The sequence below is a fragment of the Eumetopias jubatus genome, unplaced genomic scaffold (genome assembly GCF_037043125.1).
Source record: "Eumetopias jubatus isolate StellerSeaLion01/CBP00866 unplaced genomic scaffold, mEumJub1_p1.0 scaffold_16, whole genome shotgun sequence".
Taxonomy (NCBI): Eukaryota; Metazoa; Chordata; class Mammalia; order Carnivora; family Otariidae; genus Eumetopias; species Eumetopias jubatus.
This window is the reverse complement of record NW_028274822.1, coordinates 92,160,449-92,182,505: the sequence shown is the minus strand read 5'-3', so window position 1 is coordinate 92,182,505 and position 22,057 is coordinate 92,160,449.

Below are 22,057 nucleotides of genomic sequence, written 5' to 3'. Positions count from 1 at the left end.
TCTGCAACTTTGTATCTGCGCCCCGTAACTAGACCCCCTGCCTCCGTGGGGTCATCTTTCCTTTACAAAAATCTGTGTTTACCTCTGAATAGGCCACTCACATTGCCCTCGGGGCTGCTGGCTTACAAGTATTCCTGTGAAACAGAAACCTGAAGAGTAACCCGTTTCAACGCTGCCTTTCGGCATTTCCTAATTTTTTACTGGACTGGGAGCCCCATGACATGGAAGAAACCAGGACCGCTCTGGACTTCCGAGGGGCCAGATCATCTGTTCTTGTTCAGCCGCACGGGCAAGGGGTGGGTCAGGACCCCAGGGCCTCACGGTCTACGCAGAGTCTGGGCAGCTGGGAGGGGTGTGGCCTGTGGAGAAATGGACAGAACTGGGAGGTCCAGACGTTCATCTGAAGTTGTCTTGTTTGCTGACACTGCTGCTGTCTGTCCTTCCACATAGATGAACACTTTGCACATAGTAGGTGGTCAGTAAATATTGTTTTGAAAGAACAAATGCAGGAAACACAGCAGTCTGGCCTGCACACCATCCGGGCTGGGCTGGGCTCCCCGCCCGCTGGTTCGGATCCCTTGCCTGTGCTCTGTCTCCTCCCCCTTCAGCAAACGTGTGTGGTTGTCTGTTACCATGACTGTCCTCCCACTAGAATTAAGCTCCCAGAAGGCTGCGGTTGTAACTTATTCATCTGTGTGCCCAGTGACCAAGGCAGCGCATTGACTTACTCAGTCAACAAACATTTAAGTAACTATTAAATACTAAGTAGCATTTTAGGGCTGAGGCACAGAGCAGGGAATGAGGTAGATGAGGTCCTTGCTGTCATGGAGATGACATTTGTGTGTGTGTGTTGGGGGGGTGAGAGGACCACAAGTAGGTGAATAAATAACATAATGAAGACATGGCCAAACTGAAGCAGTAGAGTCAGGCAGAGGATTACAATAGCCTGTTGAGAGAGTGTGACCGGGTGATCCTGGAGGGCCTCATGGAGGAGGTGACATTTAGGCTGAGCCATGAATGATGAGAAGGATCCAGCTGTGCAGACTCCAGGGCAAACGTCCTGAATATTTGAAAGAAGGAGGTTGCAGGGGGCTTTGGTTCTTGTCAAACGGTGTACTGACAGTTGCCGATGGGATGATTTGGGGGCAGGTGGGATGACAAGGGACTGGTGCCCAACCGTCACCCGTGGACCTGCAGCATCAGTGGCTGGGAACCAGTGAGCAGCTGCACTTTGTCAGCTCTGTCTTCAGGGAATTGGCTGTGGGGGTCCCCTGGTCTGAGGTGCAAAGGTCCCCTCCCCCCAGCTACCCACCCTGCCCTGCGTCAGCCCGCATCCAGCCCGGTGCTTCCACAAGGAAAACCTGGTGATGCTGCTTTTGGACTAAAGGCCTTTCGAGGGGATCTTGTAGATGTTGCTAATCTAGCAGATCTGGCGGTGAGACTTTGGTGAGATTCCCTCTCATTAGATGCTCTTGGTGCCAAAACCCGGCATGTTCTCTGTGATGACAATATTTAGATTTGGCGGCTGCAGTTGGTTCAACAGAGTTGGTTTGCATTGTGCTGTTATTCCTGGTTACTGTTGACTTCCTGCCTCTGAGGGGGAGAAACACTCCCCATCACATTGCTACATTGTTGCCTCAGTAGAGAAAATATGGCAACAGGTTTATTTGCTTGTTTCTGACCTTTCCCGGCAAAACCCAGTCCTCAGAAGCTGTCTTTGGGCTGCTTTCTGGGGCTCAGGGTCTGTCTGTTCTGGATGCCTGCCTAGTCAGCAGGCACCTGCTCCGGGTGGGAACTGGGCCCCCAGCCCTGCATTGGTGCCTCCAGCTCATAGCGCTGGTTCCCTGTCTCGAGTCTGTTGCTCTGCTCTGTTTTGTTCTGTTCCTGAACGCTGGCATTGCCTCTTTGCTGTGGAAGGTAGTGAGCCTTCGCTGTGGGCAAGCTAGGAAGGATGAGAAAAGCATGAATAACCAAACAATATGCTCATAATCCTGTCCCCCACGGGCACCATCATTGGATACCAGCATTTTATTCCAGATTCTTCTTATGTTCTTAACTAGTCGGAATTGTGTTACAAATTTAACTTTTAACAGGATAACATTGCTATTTCCTGAGGCTTGCGTGGAAACTGCCGACACCTGCTTCAGGGAGGCTGTCCCACAGTGGACTTGCCCTTCACGACCGTTTAGGTGGGCTGTTTCATTTTTCCTCCATTGTTTCAAATAATGCACGCTCACCATAGCCAATCTGCTGTTCTTCTGTGTCAGACACGGGGCTGGCCTTGGGGAGGGTCTTAGGCTGCATTTTGCTGCAAGGTTTCCTATGGTGCAGAGCTGCCACAGGGGAGAGGCTCGAGCGAAATTATGATGTGCTGTCAACCAGCCTCATTTCCCTTCTGACCCCTCCCGTCCCTCCTGAATTCTCTGGACACTGAGTGCAAAGTGCTGCCCTCCCCGCAGACACCCCAGCTTGAGAACTGGAAGTCCCTTTGCCAAATGAACCGAACCTGCTTGAATGTGTTGAGTGGCCGGCAAGTGGCTGGCACATAGTGGACACTCCACAGTGATGCATGGAGTGGATAGGCATACCCAACACGCTCCAGGATGGGCTGGGTCACTTGGCAGACTTGGGACAATCCCCCCGCCCCCCAGCCCGGGGCACGGTCCCTCCTCTCCTGTTCTGGACCATTCCTCAGGCAAGAATTAACTAAGAGAACATCCGTAAACTAATCTTCAAGCCCTGAGTGCAGTGGTAGAGTCTGCTGTTGGCTGGGCATTTCTGTAGGACCTTGCTTTTTGCATGCATGACACTGAGGCTTTGAGACGTGGGCATTGCTCCTAGTGCAGACCCATTTCACAGATGAGACAATGGTGTAAAAGAGAGGAAATGGCTCCTCCCAGGTCACACAGCTAGGATGGGCCGAGTTTCCAACCTGGCTGGGCCTAGCCTGGAAGTCCGCGTGTACCCATGGGAGGAGGCTTGTGGCAGACGAGGAAGAGCACACAGGCCTGTGTGTCCAGACGGTGGTGACAGCGGTGGGGTTGCAGTGAGGTGGAGGCGAAGCAGGACCAGGTCTAAGTAAGAGTAAGAGCCATCAGGAGGTTCCCAGGGAGAGGCAGGCCTGCAGGGTGAAGCCGGGGCCCCCTGGTAGGGCGGAAGTGGACCCAGGAGCACGGGCATGTAGCTAAAGGGTGCAGGTGTCCGTCTGAGGTGCTGGAAACCTTCTGACCTTGACGGTGGTGATGGCGGTCTGTACCTGGGAATATGCTAAAAACCGTCCAATTGTCCACTTCCAATGGATGAATTTGCTGATATGTGGATTCCATCTCAATAAAGTCATTTAAAGAATACTGCTCCCCACTCCCCATCCCAGAGCACCTACTCTAAGAGGCTGGAGTGGGCCCCGAGCTCAGGAACTTTTCAATGGCTCCCAGGGGTTGTGGCGGCGTATCTCCACCTGCAGGAGGTCTGTTTCTTCCTCTCTCCCGCTGGGTAGGGCTGGGCACCCATTGTTCTCAAGGTAGTCCTTTTTCAGGGGGTGTGTGAATCCTTCAGGATGCTCAGGCCGGCATCCCCTGACAGGTGTGCGGAAGGCAGGTGCAGGGCTGGGAGACGTGAGCGAGGCCAGGGCACTGATGGGGGCTACATGTGATCCCGGCCAGGTTTCTGGCTGCTTCATTGTCTGCAACTCAGCTCTTCTAGCTCTAGGCTTTTTCTCAAGAGCAGAAAATTTTATCTTGTCGCTTGAGGACTAGTTCAGTTACTTGGTGTTTTCTTGGTCATTTCAGGATTTCACACAGTTAATTTCTACTCCGTGGGGGGAGCAGGAGGGTGGGGTGTGCAGCGGGGCCCCGGTGGCTGGGATCAGCTTGGCCGTCGGAGGCAAAGCGGAGCATAAGCAAGCTGATCCAGAACATTCCCTCTTCCTCTGTTCACACGTCCGAAGACGGTCCTGCCACCCTGGGGACCATTGGGATTTTTTGAATAAATCCATTGTGGATTAGTAATAACCTATCATTGATTAATAATTCCATTAATGATTAGTCTGTTTGGAGTCCAGTAATAACAGTGGTACCAATGATGGCTAACGTTGATGGAAGCCCCCCCAATCTGAGTGTGTCACGGGGGTCAACTCCTTTGACTGCAGAATGACACCACAGGGCAGGTGCTGTCCTTCTCCACGTCTTGCAGGTGGGGACTGAGACCCGGGGAGGTGAAGGCCCACGATCAGGCAGCCGCCGAGTGTCACAGCTGAGGTGGGCTACGACGCTGTGTGCAGAGCCCACGCCCCTAACGACGGGGCCACCCCGCCACCGAGGATGTGGGCATGCTTCTTCTCTCCCTGCAGCGTCTATCTGCAGGAGGACTCGGCTCCGGGAGCCGGCCTCGCTCCCTGGCCTTTGGGACGCAGTACTGGCCAGCGTGGGGGCAGTGTTGAGAGCCAGACTGGCTGTTCTGATCTTGGCTTGGCAATTTCCTGGCTGTGTGACCAGGGGTGCATTTCTCAACCTCTCAGTGCCTCCATTTTCTTACCGATGAAATGGGAAAACAATGGTTATCTGTCTGCTGCTCCGAGGACTGTTCTGAATGAGCTGATGCAGGAAGGGCGCTCGGCACACAGCGGCTCTACCACTGTTCTCGGTCAGGTGGGGAGGCTGCAGAGGGCATCTCGTCGGGGGATGAACGAACTGATGGGGAGCCTTCGGCACCGGGCCTGGCACATCGTGAGGGTCAATAAATGTTCACTCTCTTTACTGCTCTTGTTATCGGACTCCAAACAGACGAGCTGTTGAGATGATAATGGAGTTAGGAGGATAATACCAACAGTCCCAAATAGGCCGGGCTGCCGCCCTCACGCGGACGGAGAGAGACCCCTCTGCTCCCTCCCTGCCTGGCAGGGTGTTTTCTATGCGCTCTGCTCCTGCTCGGCTGGCAGCCGGCCCTGCTGACCCGCTGCACGCTCCCCAGCCTGCTCCCAGGGCCCTAGTCCAGGCCACGTTAGAATGTCTCCCCGTCCCCGATCTCCACGCCCTGCAGGTCCGAGCGGCCACGTTGTATCCTTGTGACAGAGCATCTGCAGAGGGAGCTGGGGGAGCCGTGGCCGGCTCACGCGTGGCTTCTTTATTAAATGCCCACCTTCGCGTTGACCTGAGCAGCGGCTCCTTTAAAGGCCTAGGACTCCCTGGCTCAGCTTGGGTCAAAATCAGGCTTTATATTGCGGAGGCCCCGCTTCCAATCTGTCTCAACAGCCCTGAGCGCGGCTGCCAACTGCACAGGCCCTTTGAAGTTTGTTTTCTGTGTGTCTCCTGGGCAGCACAGCCTAAAATGTGTAGGAAGAGTGCCGGCCGGCAGCGGGAAGGAGGGGGACCTCTGCCCGGAGTGACCTAGTGCTGGGTGATAAGCCCCGGGGAGGCTGGCTTAGGCTTCCCTTTGTGTGGGCCGCGCGGCCCCAGCAGATCCGCCCGGGAAGACGGGACATTTCTGCAGGATGGGGGAGCTGGAGCTCTGCAGCTCTTAGCTTCCACCCTTCCACGCTACCTACCTACCTACCTACCTACCTACCTACCTACCTACCGCCTGCCTGCCTGCCGAGAGCTAGAGGCATTCCTGGAGGACAGGGAGGGGGAGGCAGCAGGCAGGTGCTAAGAGCGCAGGCACGGGAACGTGCCCCAGATGCCTGTGTTGATCTTCATCAGCGAGGAGCAGTCAGCACGGTGACTTTGGGGAAGCCGGCCGGTTGATGTGGGGTCAGGGTCTGCGGTGTCCCCGCCCTGCCACCCCCACGATGGCTCTGTGGCTCCCCATCCCGGAAACACCAGTGGGAGAACATAACCCCTTTCTCCCCAGAAGACGCCCTGGGAAGTGCAGATCAGCCGCAGGGTTCTAGTCTTTGTTTGGAATTAAGTGTGGGCTCTGGGCAGGTCACTTCACGCTTCTCAAGTGCAGACATTTAGGGTCACGTCAGCATTTCCCGGACTTGTGGGCGCCGAGTGGGAGGGGCCGCACGGTTTGTGGCACACCCCGCTCCGCTCCCCGCTCCGCTCCCCGCTCCGATCCCAGGCTGGGTGGACGCACACCCTCCCTTTCCGTGGGTAACAGCAGGGTCAGGAGGCCTTTCTGCCCTGGTCGTCTGGCCGAGGTGACTACTGACTTAATATCTTTCCTCAATGGGCCCATTTTCCTTTTAGAAGACATTTATGGAGGCTAAACATAAAAGTTTATAAGATGACCATAAATGACATCTTACCATCTTAGGTGAAGGAGCAGAGTGAAGGCCAGGGAACCTCCCTGTTTCCGGCCTCCCTGCCTCCTGCTCGCACCTGCCCCGCTCTGACTCCAGTCTTGTCCTGGGGCCCATCTTCTTCTGATGAGAAGGGAGGCTGGCGAGGGAGCGCCAGGAAGGCGTGGGGACACCCTGGCGCCCGCCTGCCTGAGCTTCCTCCTGGAGAAGCTTTTGGAGGAGAATGGAAATGAGAGTCATTTTCCCAGTCTCTGCATTAATGCTCTTTAACCCAGCCCTGAACACCCATAAAGCCGCCAGTCGAGATGACAGTGGCAGCCCACGCAGTACCCGCGGCTGGCAGCCCTCGCTCTCACGCTGCACGCGCTTTGTGGGGACTGGCAGGCTGCATCCCTATAGCAGCCCCATAGGGTGGGCGGAGGCAGGCTGCAGGAGGCCCCCGAGGTGCGTCCCGTCCAAGCCCTGGCGCTGGGACTGTTACCTTATATGACCCAACAGTGAGTGTCCCCTGTGCAGCAGGGCGGGTGGTAGAGGTAAGTATCTTGGGAAGGGGATCATGATCCCGGGTCGTCTGGGGGGGGCCTCCGAACTGCTGCCACAAGAGAGGGGCAGACAGAGCTTTGAGATGCACAGAGGCATAGTGGGGGAGGCCGCGTGACCCCAAGGACAGATCGCAGTGATGAGCCCGTGAGCCAAGGAGCGCCTGGGGGACCAGACTGTGCCAGAAGCAGGGAGGATCCCCTCCTCATGCCTCCAGACACCTTGGTTCCAGACCAGGAGAGGATGCATTTCTGTGGGTTTAAGCCCCTGAGTTGCTGTAGTTGATGGAGGCCCCGGGAAGCTCACACAGTAGGCGTTTCTGTGATCGCTGCCCTGCAGACCGAGGCCTGGGGCATGGAGAGAAGGGACCAGCCTGAGGGCACGCAGCCAGAAAGTGGCCACGCTGGGGTCAAGGGCCCGGGAAGCTTTGTGCTCCCCTGGGCTGCACCCTCAGACCCATCTGGCGGGCAGCCCCCACTCTGGGAAACCGAGCTAGGGAGCTGTGTGGGTGGGGGCAGGTGGGCGGATGCCTGAGGCTTCCCCTGGGAATTCTTTCTGAAGGAACATTGGAAAATGGAAAGCACCACAGGGCAGATTTCTTCTGGGTTTAAAAACTGCCATTTGTGGGTGCGTTTGTTTGTTTTTTCAAGCAGGAGGCTGGGGCTCAGCCTTTCTGAAAGCCCGTGGGAAGGGGCTGGTGTGATCAGGAGCCTGGAGGGGCCGGTGCCCCTCACCTCTGCCTCCCGGTCCCCCCGGGTCCCCTCGGGTGGTCCTGCTGTGGGGGAGTGTCCATGTGGCCACGGGCTGCGTCCCCCTGACTTGCAGCTCAATGCAGATGCAGGAGCTCCGGCCCCGGGGAATTTTGGGTGGGGAAAGGGAGACATTACTGAGGACTCGGAGCTGGTGACCTCCCCAGTGTGTGACACAGGGTCACCTCCCTCCTCCAGAGGGTGGGAGGTCGAGGGGGGCCCAGGCCTCTGCACTGGGTGAGGAGTCCCTGTGGGATTTGGGCTGATTTCCCTCCTTCACCCAGATCTCTCTCCCTACCCGCCCCCCTCCCTGCAGGTCCCAGGCTGCCCGTCACGGGGTGCTCTTTTATTTTTCTTTCTCCTCCCCTGGGAATCCACTTAAAAACACACATTGAAGTGGCTGAGCCTTATTCAGGATGTGAGCAAACACAGTGAGCCCTGAGCAGACAGCAGGAGGTGGCTTGTTTGTGGACGCCACGGGAGGGAGCGGGTCACGTGGGGGCTAATCCTCCTCAGATCCCGATCACACGGGGATCTGCTCCAGCCCTGGGCGGAGCGAGGCTGCAGACCCCAGGCCGGCTCAGCGGCTCGGAGTCCACCCTCCCTACGCCACAGGGACCACGGGGCAGGGAGTGGCTCCAGAAGGGGATGCCACATGGCAACGGGACCGTCCACTCCATGCTTTAAAAACAACGATCCTTTAGAAATGCCTCTCCTACCTGAATTCTAAAGGCAATTTTCGAGCCCCAATGTTATAATAATTTTCTCATTAGTGAATTAAGGGTTCTTGAGTGGGCTGTGTAGTAAGTGAATAGTGACCCGAACACGTCTGGGGCAGCGAGCCCACAGCGAGCACCTGTGTGATGATGATGGTCATTGCAGACAGCAGGTGGAGGGGGCGTGACAGGCGAGCGTCGTACTCCTTGTTGGTGGCTCGGAGTCGGACACTGTGGTATCTGTGACCACAGTTTTAGGCTTCTGAGCGGATGGATGATGCAGCCTGCGCCCACCATGGTGACCCAGTGACCTACAAGCATTACGGAAGATCCTATTAGAGTGGACTCCTCTGGGCATCGGAAATGCAACAGCTTTTTACCGACATGAGTGCATTGCAGGAAACCCAGTCTCATTGTCCCGGCCCAGGGAAAAGGGGAAGCAGGTGACCATGATGCTCTCCACCAGGAAGGAGCCCGTTCCTGTCCTAAGCTCTTTAAATTCTTTACTTTATTGAATTTATTTGACAACAAACCCTGTTGTTAATTCTGATTGTATGGGTGGGGGAAATGGAGGTGCCAAGAAATCAAGTAACTTGTCCGAGCTTGTAACTGGGGGGTGAGGGGAGTCCAAGTTCTAATCTAGACCACCTGATTCCAGAGCCTTTCCTGTTAACCAGTGGTCCTTACAGGAGGAGAGTAATAGCTGAAGAGAAATTCTGTGCATTCCAGTAGAAGGAAGGGAATACACGCGTTCTCTGTCTCTCTCTGACACACACACACACACACACACACACACACACACACACACACACACACCATTCCTACACATTTTTTGCTCCAGCTCTTTGATCCTATACCTACTTATTTCATTATTGGTTGTGCTGGTGGCGATAATTTTGGAATTTACCCAAAAGCATTCAAAGAGCTCCACTTGCTATAGATTCTGCTTGGCTGCACGCTATCATACAAATTGTCACCCATCCTATTCTCTGGTTATGAAGAGCAGCTGTTTTGGGACCTGGGATCATGGACCTTCGTTGTACTGGATTGTTGGCTGAAATCAGCTGGTACCCGAGCTCTGTCTCTGGACCTCTTGTAGGCTGCATGATTTTTTGTGGGGGCCTTTGGCCTGCAATACCATATCTGGGAGTTTCCGACCCCCTTCAAGTATGCGTGTGAGGGTCGAAGGTGCATCTAGCAGGGCTGAGGGGTGTGCGTGGCAGGAAATGCCTCTGGCTGGGAAAGGAGATGTGGCAGGACAGGGGGCATGCGGTGACAGCTCTGTTCCCCTTCTTTGATTATAAGGTCACACACTCAGTTGGAACCTGTCCTGCCCACTGAGCTCAAGGATCCATTATTGAAAGATGTGCTATTATTTGGCCCAAAGGTCTTGAAAAAACAAATGGATTCTGCAGCTGCCCAAGTAGAACTGATTTGGATCCTGTTGCTTTAAGGGGCTGGACTTGGCCTCCAAATGCTATAATGCAGAACCTCATGCTGCCCTCCCCCTGCTGTCCCCTCCTTGGGTTTTAGGGCACTGAGGGTCGTTGCTTTTAAAGAACAGCACCTATGTGATAAACAGCCACCCGGCTTGTGGCTGACCTAATTTCCCTGGGTGACTCTGCCAGGATTAGTGCATGTGTGGGCACATGTGTGCATGTGCATGCCTGTGCATATCTGTGTGCCATGCATGTGTGCCCACGCACGTGTGAACATACGCGCGCCCATGCATGTGTGCCTGTGCATGTGCACACATGTGTGTGCGCCCGTGAGTGTGTGCACACACGTGTGCCCATGTATGTGTGTGCCTGTGTGTGCAAATGTGTGTGTGTGTGAGTGCACGTGTATGTGCTCATGTGTATGTATGTGCGCACACATGCTCACTCAGACTTTTCCCAGTTGTCTAAATTATCTTTAAAAAGAAAGTTCCAGGAAATGCATTAAAAAAAGCTGTGATTCCCATGTGACTTCATCTGTAAGCTGCCCTCTTGGGGAGGCGGATAAAAAGGCATTATTATGTGAGTCCCCTCAGGACCTGAGCTTCTGTGATTGCTGATTGTTTCAGGATTGAAGCTGCAAGAAAAAGCGGAAATGGAATTTTGAGATAACTTTGCACTTTTCTTCACATTTTATTCATTCGTTCCTTCTGTCAGTCATTCAGTCAAATAGCTACGTGACCACTGTTGCCAGAGTATGATGTCCTGTCACATGGAGTGTCTGGGCCGGAAGGGGAGGCAGAGAAGTGTGTTCTGAGAAGTGCTGTGATAAAAATATGGGGGTGGGTGAGTTTGGGCGTCTGGGTGGCTCAGTCAGTTTAGCGGCCGACTCTCGGTTGGGGCTCAGGTCGTGATCTCAGGGTCATGGGATTGAGCCCCGCATCGGGCTCCACACTCAGTGGGGAGTCTGCGAGAGATGTCTTCTCTCTTTGCCCCAATCCCCACTTGCACACTCTCCCCCTCTCTCTCAAATAAAAAAATACATCTCTAAAAAATATCGGGGCCAGCTTGAGGGTCATGGGAAGACGGCTCTGGGTTCAATCATGTCTTAGGCGCCTGCCCATGGAGTGACCTTTGCTCTCTGTGTCCTTGTCTATCAAATGGAGACGAGAATAGCCCCTCGTTTATTCTACGTCGTTCCATGACGCCCGGTCCGTTCCATCCTAACCCGCTCTGTTTTATTTAAACACGGGCATGGAGACCTAACTGAATCGCATCGACCCGGCTGTGGAGTTTGGACAAGTCTTGGCTGGAACCCCCCACGTAGCGGCACTGGGGGCGAGATGGGGAGAGCCTGGGTGGGCGTCACCGAGGGGAGGGGAGGCCGCCCGGCTGAGGAGTGGGGAAGCGGGAGAACCCTCGCCTGGAAGGAGACCCCCAGGGTCTTGGTGAGATTTATTTCTGGGCATCAGGGCCAGGTGCATTTAACGGTTTTTAATTACAGCTTAATAAATAAAAGGGAGGACAAACTACTCATCAAATCACCCTTCATTCGTTGTTGTTCAACACCAGGCGGTTGAGAGGCTGGGTTACCAACATGCAGCGGGAGGGGAGGGAAGCAGGGGCGGGGGGCTCGGAGACGGCACCATGAGGAGGGGGCTGGGCGGCACCTGCGAGCCGGGCTTGGGGGGACACCTGCACCTGACTGTCCGCCTTCCCACCTGCCCCACGAGGCCATCAACTTAGGGCTTCCTGCCGTGGACGCTCCTGGTCTCCTCTCCCCACGCGCGTAGGGTCTTCTCACTGCTGGGTGTCTGCGGGGCGACGTGGCAGGCTTCCTCCTTTCGGCACCGTCAGCAGCAGTGCATTCCTATTCTCACTTGGCGGTGTCCCACCCGCCCAGGCCTCTCCAAGCCCCCGACCACATCTTCCGGATAGTTCAGAGCTCCCACGTGTGCGGGGGGCTTCACGGGCCCCTGCAGGGCTCCTGACATGGCTGTCCCCACCTGCAGGGGGGCGGGGCACGGAGGATAACGCACCGTTCGCGCCGTTAGGGAGCCTTTATTTTCCAGCTCATGTTTACCTAAAAATAATTTCCGGCCACGTCTGAACAGGGTGTGCGGCACACTGTATGCTTGCTGAGTTGCTTTTCTCCCCTGAGAGCTGGGTGGGCCCGACTGAGGAGCAGCTTCTCGGGCAAAGCAGGCCTGCTGGCCATTCCCCTCTCCTGGCCTCTTAGGAGGGGTGCCGATGCCCCACTTGTTGGCACGCAGCCGGCACCGTGAAGGCTCCAGCCCAGTTCCCTTGACACCGTCGCCATCTCCCTGGAAAGCCTGCTCCGGTCCCCACACCGGCGGGTGGGAGAGGTCACAGGCTCCTGCTGGTCCTGTGGAATTACTGCAGGAAAACAAGTCTACGGAGGACACGTTAACCCCAATGCTGGAGGCCTGGAGGTCTCTCTCCTACACCAAATCTGACCTGTGGAGAGGGGCCGGCAGCCCGAGGGAAGAGCTGACCTCTGAGGAGGGGGACAGGCACAATGGATGACAACAGACACACGCCCATAGGCCTCTTCCCTTTCACTGGGGACACTGGGGGCCACGTGTGACTCATAGAGCATCCCATCTGGGGTCAGAGACCTCCCTGGGGCCGCTTCCTGTGGGCTGTGGGGTTCTCCCCGCATTGCAGACCTGCTCTGGGAGTCCTGGTGGGGACGTCCGGCCTGTGTGCCCGACGTGTAAGCCACAACCTGCCCGAAGCAAGCGCTCAGCCCTGGAGGCTTCCTCGGCACTGGAGCACCCACCGATGGTGGGGCCCCCAGCCCCAGCCTGGGACACGGTACTGGTCCAGTTATCTCATTCTGGGGGCAGGTGGCCTGGCGGCAAAGGATGAGAGCCCTTCCCAGACTGGAGTGAGCAGTAAGGGGGATGGGGAGCTGCAGCGAGTTTGGGGCGGAGAGGACATCAGGCTTGGCTCCACTCACCCAAGGCATCACCAAAACGAAGAGTCTGCCTGTCCACCCTCTTCTTCCCGCATTCTGAAATGGGCCCCCCGCCCCTGCGGGCAGAACGGCCACAAACCCTGGAGCCATGGCCTCTCAGGGTCCTGGTCGGCAGAGTTCTAAATGTGTCCTGACGAGACCCCACCCTGCTCCGCAGAACGTGGACATGGATGACATGGCGTCCGAGGTGGTGTCCCCGAGGACCTGGGGGCAGAGCGTCTGGCAGGAAAGTCTGGTCTGGTCTGATAGGGTCGGACCAGCGGGCGGAGGAGGCCGGGTGGGCGAGAGTCAGGTGCCAGAGGGTTGCACATGCGGCCGCGGATGGTGGAGGCGAGGAACGGCGTGTGAGGACAGGAAGGCCCCTCGGGCTGCTCAGGGAGCCCCGCCGGCAGCCAGCCAGGAAACGGGGTCCCGGCCTGGCCGTCCTCAGGAGCCGAATTCTGCCAACAGCCTGGATGGGACTGGACGCAGATTGTCCCGCATGGCCTCCCGGGAAGAGCCTGCCGGGCCAGTGAGCCCGGCTGAGCTGAGCAGAGAGCCCGGCTGAGCTGCCCACACGTCTGGCCTCCAGAAATGCACACGGGCTGCGCGTGTGTCTGTGGTCCCTCGTCCCGAAGCATGGAAAACTCACACGACCCACCTGTGGGCACGGGATGCAGGGATGTGGGCGGAGGGGTTTGGCCGCCAAATCAGGAGCAGCGGTTGTGAAGGCTCTTCACACCGCAGGTCACAGCCCATTACGGAGCCATGAACTCAGTTTCACGGTCATAACCCGCAGGCTTCATACGGTGGGAGAGGGGAGCGTGTCCGTGTCGGCGTGCCCTGTGCACGCTCTGGTCCACGAAACCTTTGCTGGGTTCCGCGGCTGCGTACGGAGTGGGCTGAGCTTCCACTAGGTCCAAGAAGTTGAGATGGTTCCACTGAGCACTGGAATTGGGGTTTGGGGGGAGGACTGATGTCTGCAGGCCGCGGTGTGGTTCTGTGCTCGTCCTAGCGCCCCGAGGGAGGCCTTCACCCTGTTATGGGATCTTTCTTCAGAATGTGGGGCGCTCAGTGACCCGCCTTTGTGGGACACCTGCCTGTGGCTGCGTTTCCTGGGCGTTCACAGCCTCCTGTTACAGTGTCCAGCTCAGGGTCCCCGAGGGGTGGTCGACGGGAGGGGAGCACAACTGTCCTTTGGATGCGCGCTCCCCAAGTCACATGGCTGCTCTCGGGGACACGTGCATTCGTGCGTTCACTGGGTCTGTTCCGAGGGTCCGTGCGGGGGGCCGCGGTGAACGGGACAGACGAGCTTCCAGCGCAAGGAGCGTGCGGACGGGGAACCAGGCTGGCTCACTCCAGATAGTGACAGGTGCTGTGAACACAGGCATGTTGGGGGGGGGACCGCAGCGGCTTGGCAGGGCCCCGTACACAGGAGGTCTGGGGAATGGCATCTGGACAGTGGGAGGGAGCGGCTGGGAGAGCTCCTGGGTGTTCTGGAATGTTCCGTCTGCTCCCTGCTCTCAGGAGCGAGTGGTGTGCTAGAAAGAGGGCTGGGAGGTGCGGTGGAGAGAGGCGTGTGGGAGGAGGCAGGTGGAGGCCGGCCTTGTGGATCGCCACAGCTCAGAACGAAGGCTGCGGTGTGATCTGGAAGGACCATGTGCCATTGCGGGAGGACTCGCCAGGCGGGGGCAGGGGCCTGCCGTTGGAGACCTGGCGGGAGTAACATCGCGGCCCGGGGTTGGGAGCTGGGAACGGTGTCTGGAACAGAAGGAAAGCCTCATGGAAACGAGCTTGGCTTCTTCTAATGTCTAATTCCTTCTGCAGCGCGTGCATCCTTCCCTCAGCATGAATTATGTCAGACAGCTGACCGAGCCCGGGGGCTGTGGTTGTTTGGGTCTTTGGACTCAGTCTGCTGCATCTCACGATGATGTTCTAGCATCACAATTTCTTTGGGGTGCTGTTTTAATTCATCCACGGATGCGTGCCTGGGGCCTGAGCCCCACAGACCTGATGCTTACTGGATGTTCGTGGAAGGCTCGGATCGGTGAATCGCAGTCCGGTGGTTCACACACCCCAGAGGGAAGGTGCACAGGGTGTGCATGAGTGAATGTGGGCAGAGAACGGCCAGAACCCTATGCTCTGGATGACGGGACTTCCTTAGCTTTCAGATGTTTCCCTCTGCATGCCTGAACTGTCTCATGTTTCCGGAGCATTCCCTTCCTTCCTGGTGACTCCTCAGCCCAATGTCCAGTCACCTGGGAGTGTTAGTAAGCAAAGCAGACATCAAGTAAATGAACAGAATAGAACAGTGTGGAACAAGGACGTGATAATCACCTTTTCACACACATTCTCTGTTCCCTTAATTTTCCCTTAGTTTATGAGAAGCATTGCGAACTGAAATGTGCAGAGACGATGCACGTGTTATTTTATAACCTGAGAAAGACCCTAAGGACATTTTCGCTTCAAGAGCATTCAGGGATCCACCGAGGGGTGAGTGTGTCCTCTCTTTCTCCACGAGGAGGATCTCATCTGGAAGCTGGTCTCCAGTCGTGACAACGTCCAGGTTACAAAGCCCACATTATTCACCTGCCAGTGGGCTGGTGGGGGCTCCTTGCGCCCCTCTCCCTGTCAGGGTCCCGCCCGCCCCCCGCCCTCTGCGCCTGGAGCCCGTGCCGCCATCTGGTCCCCGGCCCCCGGGTGGCGTCAGGCCAGCGGCAGGTGGTGCTCCGGCGGGCGGGTGGTGTCGGAAGCCGTGGCCCGGCTCCCACGGCGCCAGGCCGCCCCCACTGCTGAGCCAGCCCGCTGGTTAAACGCCTGGCCGCGGGCGCCCGTGGGCCCGTGCCCAGCGCGGCCGTGCCAGCGATCTGCTTCATCATCAAATCCTCATCTTGGCAGACAGAGCCCCTCTCTTGGCACGGTCATCACATTTAATCTCAGCCGTGATTTAAATGTCTCATCGTCGGCAGCCCTGCCTGCCACCGCGGGTCTGGCAGAGCGGTGTAGCTCCCACGACCCGAGCCTCGGTTTGCATTTTCTTCCCGCGTGGGGGGAAGGTGATGGTGGTCGCTCGGGTTCTGTGGGCGCTGAGTGACCATGAGAGAGGGGTAGGGTGTGTGCCGTCCACTCAGACGAGGACCATGAGAGGCAGAGACGTTTCCTAAGAACTCTCTTGATGCGGGTGACACGACGAATTTGCGATGAGTGTCAAATAGGAAACAAAGCTGGTCCTGAAAGGAGGGCGTTCACTGGACCGGACTCTGGCCGGCGCAGCAGCGGGGCCTCGGCAGCAGGGAGGGCGCTGAGCCGGTGGCAGGTGTCCCAGAGGTGGGCAGAGTGGGTTTCTCTTTTCTAGGGAGGGAAAGGAGCCAGGTATATGGGGACGTGGGCTGGAGGGTCAGATAGGAAACCAGGCTTGTTGGCAGCCGGCTCTTCCCAGGCGGGGCTGTCTGCCGGCCAGTAAGGGTGGAGCGAGCAGGCCCCCTGCGCGGCCGAGCGGCGGTCTGCTCTGACCCATCAGCGGGCCTAGCAGCTCCGTTAGCATCGGGGAGGCCCGGCTGTCTGTGGTCTGCAGCCGACATCCGTCCAACGCGTCCCACCCTCAAAGGGGGCTTCGGGGGCAGGATTGTGAGGGTCTGATGTAGGCGTCCCGAGCTCAGTGAGGGACAGAGGAGCAGGGGCAGGAGGGCACTGAGTCGGCCCACGCCCGGTGAGCACAGGGGCGTCCTGGTCAGGGCCGGGCACCAGGGGCTTGGTGGGCAGCATGGCGCTGGGGAAGGAGCCGCTGATGTGGTCCGAGCTGGGGACAGGCAGGCTGGGAGAGGTCAGCTCGGCCTCTGTCCCCAGAGGCTGGCCTGACCAAGGCTACCGCAGGTGATCAGGCAGCCGTCCAGCTGAGGACAGGGCGGGACCGCTGTCCCAGCGATGCCTGGGTGGAGTTTGGGAGGCCTGCGCTCCAACCCTGGCTCTGCCCCCCACAGTCTGTGTCTTCAGACCAACGTCCTATCTTCTTGGAACTTCGCTCCGTATCTGTAACGTCTGGAAAATGACTGTAAGAATCTCAACCCACTGAACTGATTGAACGGGAACAAAAAATCTGCTGCGTGAACTGTCCAGAGATGCAGATCCTTGGAGGCAGGAGGTGGGTTAGTGGCTGGGGGGCTGGGCGGGGACGGGGGTGATGGCTGCGGGGTCTGTCGGGCTGATGGAAACGGGACCGGAGCACGCTGATCTCTGCCCAGCAGTGACGAGCGCACCTAACCTCGCCACATCGCGCACGTTAAAATGGTCACTTTGATGCTGGGCATATTTTATCCTCATATAAAAGTAGCCCCTGGACTGATACCACCAGACGTGCCACCCTCATCCGCCTACTGGCCTCGCAGGTCAGACCGCGGTGCTCAGGCCTGCAGGGGGTCGCCCTGCCCTCCCGCTCTGTCCCGTGTGGCCGCCACGCTTTGCACGGCAGTATCCTTGTCCTGCACAGAGGCCTCTGCGGTTCTCGGCCCCCGCCCCCCAGTTGCGCTGAGTGGCTGGTCAGCAGGTGGGCGAACCGTCCGGGAATGTAGCACCACTCACGCCGTGGCGCACGTCCTCACGGCCCCAGCATATCCTCGACTCCAGCCTGACGTTTGGTTCTGAGGCGCTGACCACTTGTTTAGGGTTTTCCCCAAGTGGGCTTTTGGCCAGTTTGTGCCTACAACAGGAGGAGGGGTGCCTGCTCCAGGTCAATGGGGCGGTGCCTTCCAGAGGGTTGGACGGCCAGCCCCGACACAGGGCTGGGGAGGCAGATGGCGCCCAGATGGGTCTGCTGGGTCGATACCCACCTCCTCCGCTAGGAACAGTCCCTGCACTTACTGGGAATCTGAACAGGGCGTAGTTTTGTGGATGATCTAACAATTTAGCCCAAACTGTGTTCCCCTATCAAGATCAGGAGCAGCCGCTCTGATTCTTAGAGTGTCCCAACTGGGGCCTGTTCCTTGGAGGACTCTCGTGTTCCTTTTCTGATACAGTCTGTCCTTTCCTTGGGGACTTCCTTCTTTTTCCCGAGGGCAGAACAAATCCCTAAATGAGAAGCAGGCAGTCACTCGAAGCTGCTCTTGAGGAATAAGGAGCGCGAGGAGAAACAGGGTGAAGGTCATCAGTGTTGGTCTCAATGCCCTGATAAGGTCTGCAAACATGTTGCATTTTCAGTTCCAAGTTCATTGCCAATGTTTAAAACCAAATGTACACAAATTTCCCATAATATTCCAGATGTCTGACAGTTTTCTTGAAAGAAACCAGAGGCTCTGGCACCACTGTCTCTGCGTCTGTGTGGCTACAATCACCTTGCAGGGACGGGTAGCCGTTCAGTTTTACCCAGCCTCCCCTGCCTGCTTTGTTCTTCCTTGTTCCTGGCCCACCATGCGGGCCTCTGTGTGTTTGACCCAGCATAGGATTTGCTGTTAAACTCTCAAGTTTTTGTTTTTGCTCAGTTGGCAACATAGCCACGGCATGGAGCCCCTTTATGCTTCCCTTCTGGACCTGAAAAGGAGGTACGGCAAGACCATGAGTGAGACACCGGATGGATCTGAGAGCGCCGGCCAAAGTGAGAGACGCTTTGCGGAATTCAAGACCTGGTCCACCCAGACTGTGGGACTGTGAGCTCAGCTCACCCGCCGGTTTGAAGACGCTGTTTAGCTGATGGAACATGACATCCCATTTCCATAAATAATCCTGCCAAGCAAGTGACTTAATTGATTTAATGAGTCGTGCTGCGGGAATCAGGCCTGGCCAAGGGTGCGTGTTTCTTCCCCGTTCCATCTGTGGAAATTTCCTGGGGATTGGAGCAGTGCCGTGTTAGTGCAGGGTTTCGGGCTTTAACCGGAGTTGTCTCTACCCTGGGAGGAGAGACGGAGAGTCAGAGACATGTTCTGAGCCGAGCAGCCGTGGCGATCCCATCAGAGATGGGGGCCCTGAGAATGAGGCCCTTTTCCAGCCTGAGGCCACATCACGTCACATCTCAAATTATGCCCAAGAGCAAGTGAGCAAAGATGCTGGCGTGATGTCCATTTTCCACTGGATCTGATGATAAATGGCTGTGTCTCCAAAGTGGCACTTCCCCCAGAGATCCTGGGTCAGCATCTCTCAGCATGGTGCCATGTCAGTGTGCACTTAGGGAGGGCCATTCCTTCATCCATTCTCTCACTCACTCATTCAGTGAGCCGGCGGGTCTTGAGCAGGTGGTTCATACAGGGGACATCGGTTGTCGCAGGGAAGGGCGTGCTCCTGGGATCTGGTTGACAGAGGCCAGGGAGGCTGACAAGCATCCTGCCACGCTCAGGTGAAGGCTGAGCAACAGGTGACGATCCAGCCTCAAATTTCGGTAGTGCTAAGGTTGAAGACTAACCATATCCTCCCCGAGTGTGTTCTTTGTCGCGGGCATCATTTGGCATCGGGGACAAGGTGGTGCATAGGATGGAGGATGTCCTTGTTCTCATGGAACCTATATTCTAGGGGATTGGGAGAGGACGACAGGTGGTCGCTAAGTTAACAAGGTAACTTGAGTTCGTGCGCCAGTGGGAATGAGTCAGGGTAATGCGGTAGAGATGTCCGGAGAGCACCGTGTCTGTTGGAGTAGCTTTGGAAGTCTTCTTTGGTGAGGAAATGTATCCGTTGGGGATTACATCATCGACCTACAAATGGGGGGTTTCCTTTTCACCACGAAGCCTGAAAGTAGGGAACTACTGATGGAGACTCAGGGCCAGGGTCTCCTGTAATTCTCTTAGGTTTTTTCCCTCGAGGTCACAAAATGGCTGTGGTAGCTCCAGCCACCACATCTGTGCTCATGGTGGGGAAAAATGGCACCAGCCCCATCTAGCTCTCCTATCAGGACAGTAGGGGCCGTCATAAAAGCTCCCTCATGAGCCAGTGGGCACATCCATGTTGCCTGGCAGGCACAGCTGCAAGGGAGGTTGGATAGGCTCGTATTTATCCTTCCTAGCCTCTCTCGGGGGGGGGGGGCAGGTGTGGAAGAAAGGCCCCCAGGGGGTCAGGCCAGCTGGCTTTCGGGGGCTGGCCACCTGTGACATTGAGCTGAGCCGGTAATGACGAGAAAGCACTGGCCATCTGAAACCCCGGGGACGGTATATGGGGTGCAGGGGACCATGCTTGCAGAGGCCTGGCGACTCGTCCGGAAGAGGGGCGAGCGCTGGGTCCTGGCAGACGGCGCTCACGCGGCCGGGAGGGTCTGCTTCTGCGAGCATGGCAGGGGGCGTCCTAGCTTCCCTGTGGCTTCTTTTACCAGTGTCCACAGCCCGGGTGGTCAGCCGTCCGCGGCCCGAGACCGAGGTCCGATCCCAAGGCTCTTGGGAGGCTGTTCCTGCCGCTTCCGCTCCTGGACTTGCGTCCATGTCCCTGCAACCACCTCCTCCCCTCTCCTGTCTGTGTGTCTGTCCCCCCCTCCCCGTGTGTCTCTTATAGGGACCCACGTCATTAGACATAGGGCACACCTGCGTGCTTGGAGGTGATCTCATCTCAAGGACCTTCGCTGAGTGTCCTCCAAGACCCTTTTCCCAAATAACATGATGTTCACAGTTATTCCACGGATTAGGGTGTGGATACGTCTTTTTGAGGGCCAGCTCTGACCCCCGACGGACCCCGAGAGCAGGTATTTGAAGGGATGCAGGGATGCTTGCTATTTCTCGGACGGCTGGACGGCTGATACGGTCCACGTGTGCTCTGCTCACAGCGAGGCATCTTGTGACCCTTTGGGAGGTTACTCTGACCACACGGTGGTGGGGACACTCTGCTAGTATTCGCGGTATGTCTTCCCTTGGATCTCATCCTTTTATGTCCAACCATGTGCTCTGGTTTTGAAACTAACTTATAACCTGTCTACGGAGCACTTGCTGTGTGTGAGTTCTGTAGTGAACACGCCGCACCAGCCCAAACCCTGTGCTTCCCACTTGCTGTGCAGCTTCTCAGCTCCGTGCCTTGGTCTGGGCTGTTCCCCACGTGGAATGCTGTTCCGTGTTCTTGTGGTCGACTCACGTGGTGCCATGCTCTCAGACTGGCCACCATGCAGAAGGGCCACAGAGCCGGTCTCGGGTGTGTGCGCTCTTGGGCGGCGCTGTGTGGGTTCACGTGCCCTGTGTCCCTCTGAGACACAGTTCCTTACCTGGGAGGTCAGGTGCCGGGGCCCACGTAGCCGCAGGCTGTTTGTGGGAGGGTGACTATGGAGGCAGGCCTCCCATGGCACCTGCTGTGCCGGAAGCTTCGCATGGTCACTGCGGTGGTCACCGCCCCCTCGCACTCAGGGCATGGCTGGATAGCTGCAGGGCCCCTCCTATGGAGGACTGGGCGTTAGGTCACAGGTCACACAGCCCCCAGGGCCCTCGCCTCCTCGGGGTTCGGCGGGTGTCTCGTGGATGAGACCTCAGCCCGCTGCGCACGCGGTTCTTCCAGCAGGACCAGGGCCCTAGTGAGCTGCTCGCTAGCCACCGTGGGCGGCCAGGACGCTCCTATTGCTCGGGAGATCCCGAGCATCCAGGGGCTCCCTTCCAGAACGGGGGGCCACCGCCAGCCTGTTGCTTTGTGGTAAGCCACCCGTGGCTTCCCACCTGCTACCCCCACAGAGTGGTCCTGCCCCATGCTGGCCCCAGGGGGCTGGCCGCCTGGACTCACACAGCCGGGTGCCGGGGCTGGGAGGGCCGCCCCTCCCCCCCTCCCTCCTCCTGCCCTCCCCTCTGTCCCTCCCCCTCCCCCCACATTGGTCTCCCTCTCCCGCTGCTGCCCTGCCTTCTTTGGGTCATGGTGATTCCTCTATCTCTTCCCTCTTCCGCGTCGGGGTGGGCTTCCCGATGCTGCTGGCCCAGGGAGACCCCCCCCACCTTTGGATTCCTGTGTCCTGCCCACAACTCTGTAAACAATTTCTCCACCCAGCTCTTTTCAAATTACCCAGTTTAAGTGAGCCATCTGCTTCCGGCCAGGATTGGATACAGTCTGTCACGTCCCTTTTGTCCCTAAAAGACGGGGCCTCGCCTCCCTCCCCCTCTCTTCCTACCTCCTGCCCTCCCCTCCCTCCCGCCCTTCGTTTGATAAACATTATGTGTGCCAGGCTCTGTACCAGGTTGCCTCTTTCTTGCAGAGCTCAGGCTGAACCCGAGTGGGCAGCAGTGAAATAGGGGTGTGGATTGATGGGATGTGATCAATATTCTGGGAGCTTAGACCAAAACTGTTCTTACAAAAATGGTCCTGCCTTTCTATTTATCTATTCATTAAGTAGGCTCCATGCTGGGCGTGGAGGCCAACGTGGTGCTGGAACTCACGACCCTAAGATCGAATGGTGCTGTCTTTGAAAGTAACTTTGGAAACATTAGGGTAAAGAAAGAGCACCCTGCTTGGTGCCCAGGAGC